A 2917-nucleotide genomic window follows, 5' to 3' on the forward strand; every position below is an offset into this window, starting at 1 on the left:
CAGGCGAGAAAGGCGGCTAGAGCGGCCCAAAGCCGGCCAGGAGGACCGCGCTGCCAGGGAGCTTGCGCCCAGCGCCACCCTACGGCCGAAGTAGGATGAGGCCGTAGGGAAGCGAGCGCGCAGGCGCGCTCTTCTACTCTTTCTCCCGTAAGAGATAAAGGGAAGGACGGCTTCCTCATGTGGTAGCCTCTCTTCATCTTTATTTACAGAACTTTCTTCAGGATCCCTTTCAGGTGGGGCTCCTAAGACCCTGGAGTAGGGTACTTTATGAGCACTATGGGGGCGGGAGAGGGCGAATTATTCATTCACTCAATAAATATTCATTGGGTGACTGTGCCTTGCCCTTTGGTGTGAAGCAGCAAGTAAGACAGGCCCTCCCAAAGCTAACATGTTAATTGGGGAGGACAACATTTACATACGTAAGTCATTTCGAATGGTGCTGCTTACTGGGAAGGGAGTTTATGGATGTGGCAGGCGTGGCAGTGTGGCAGGTAACTGATGACAAGGAAGGGCTGGGGGGGGACAGCTAGTGCACAAGGCACGAGGAAAGGAAGCGGGTGGGTTCAGGAAGCATAGGTGTCACCGAAGGCCGCTGTGGCTGGAACAGAGATGGAGGGGGAGTGAGGTGAAGGGGGTAGGGAGCAGGCTCTGACCTTGCTAGCCCCAGGCAGGAGGTGGGCTATTTGTCTGGAGGACAAAGGAAAGTTGTTGACTTCTGAGCAAGCCATTGACATGACCCTGTTGGTAGAAAGATCCCTTTGACTACTGTGTACAAAATTGGTGTTTAGAAGAGGATTGGCGTGGAGACAGAAAGACCAATTAGGAGACTGTTGTACCGGATCCAGGCAACAGTCCCTAGAGTGGTTTGTGTCAGCTGATGGCGGTGAACTTTATTTAGGAGATGAAATCGTCAGGGCTTGACCATGGATTGCTTGTGGGTGATGATGGGAAGAGATGTGTCAAAGATTCTCCCAGATTTCTGGCAAGAACAACTAGGTGTGAGGAGAGGGAGAATGTTCATTTTCGACCTGTTGGGGTTTTTTTGGGTGCGCAGCATGGCTTGTGGGATCTTAGTTGCCCGACCAGGGATTGAACCCCGGCCCTCGGCAGTGAAAGCGCAGAGTCCTAACCACTGGACCGCCAGGGAATTCCCTGGATATGTTGAGTATGAGTTGCTTTTGAGACATGCAAGAAAAGTCAGATCATTCCTTAGAGAAGACTAGAGCTCAGAGCAGCAGGTTAGTAAGCAAAGCCAACAGAGAGGGAGCAGCTGGAGAGGCAGGGGGAGCAGAGGTGGCACAGAACCCAAGATGAGGAGGGCATGGGCAGCAACATGACATGCTTTTGAGAGATCCATTTAGAAGGTAACCGAAGACAGCCTGTTAGATTTAGCCATCCGGAGGCCCTTGGCCCAGGCAATTCAGATGAAATGGTAGGACAGAAACCCAGATGCAGTGAGTTGAGGAATGGCTGGGAAATGGAGACACAAAGACCTTGAGAATAGGTGGTTCTTCCTGGTTGGTGGGAGGGAACATGGGTTTGAGAAGAGTTTTTTCTTTTAGGTTGGGAGAAACTTGAGCCTATTTAAATGCTGAAGGAAAGGCTTAATAGAGAAGAGCTGATATTCAGAAGAGGGAAGAGGGAGGCAGTCTAGGATGGGGATGGTGATTCACCATCTTGCTGTCCTACCAGCACAGCTCCACATGGCCCAAGATGACTGCTTGAGCTCCAGTCATTTAGTCTGAGTTCATCCAGCAGGAAGGAAAGAGAAAGGTAGGAAGATGACATTTGCTTCCTCCTTTTTTTTTTTTTTTTTTTCCAAATCAACATTTACTTGCAAGCAATCTCCCTTCCCTTTTAAGGAGACTTCAGAGGTTCCTCATGATGCTTCTCCTTACATCTGAATGGCTGTAACCTAGCCCCATGGCCATATCTCACTGAAAGGGAGGTCAGGAAATGAAGGCTTTGGACTGAGCTACAAAGTGACCAACTACAGTTTCTGTTACTGAAAAAGGATCGGGAAATGGATACCAGGAGCTTATGTGCGGTCTCTGCCATGAAGGGGGTTGCTGAGGCCTGGTGGTTTGTCTGTTGAGGAAGAATCTGGAAAGATTTAAGATTTGGAGTCCAGCCCACTCCATTCTAATTCTGGCTCCGTATCCTGTCGCCTGTGTGACCTTGAACAAGCCACCTGTCCTCTCTGAGCCTCAGTATCCTCCTCTGTAGAATGAGAGTGATAATCTACCTGACAGAATGACTGCAAGGATTAAATGAGATGCCATGGGAAGACCTGACCTGTGGTAGGTGTTGATGTTTATTACATTCAGAGTAAACTTTAATTTTTTAAAAGAGAATAAACACGCATTGAGCACCTACTGGATGCCAGGAACTTGTTGGATGTTTTTTCATCATACACTTATTTACTTCTCACTCCAACCTGGTGAGATAGGTATTGTAATCATCCTAATTTATAAAGCAAGAAACTCCAATTCAGCAAGTCATCCAACATAGAAATGTCAGGATTTTGAACTCAGGTCTTCTGACTCTGCGATGTTGTGATATAATAAGAAATGTTTGTATCCTTTGTAATAAACCGGCAGAAGTAAGGTGTTTCCCTGAGTTATGTGAGCTGTTATAGCAAATTATGAAAGGTGAGGAGGGGGTGGAGGGAATCCCTGATTTGTAGCCAAATTGTACAGAAATGTGGGTAACCTGAGGACCCTCTACTTGCAAATGAAGAGGGGGACGGTCTTGTGTACTCGACCGGTAACCTGTGGGGTCTGCACTGACTCCAGGTACTTAGTATTAGAATGAATTAAATTAAATTAAATTACAGGGCGCCCCACTGGTGTCTGCAGAGAACTGGAGAATTGCTGGCTGGGGGAACCACACACTTGGTGTCAGAAGTGTCCTGCTG

The sequence above is a fragment of the Mesoplodon bidens genome (genome assembly GCF_964165515.1).
Source record: "Mesoplodon bidens genome assembly, chromosome: 11".
NCBI classification, from domain to species: Eukaryota; Metazoa; Chordata; class Mammalia; order Artiodactyla; family Ziphiidae; genus Mesoplodon; species Mesoplodon bidens.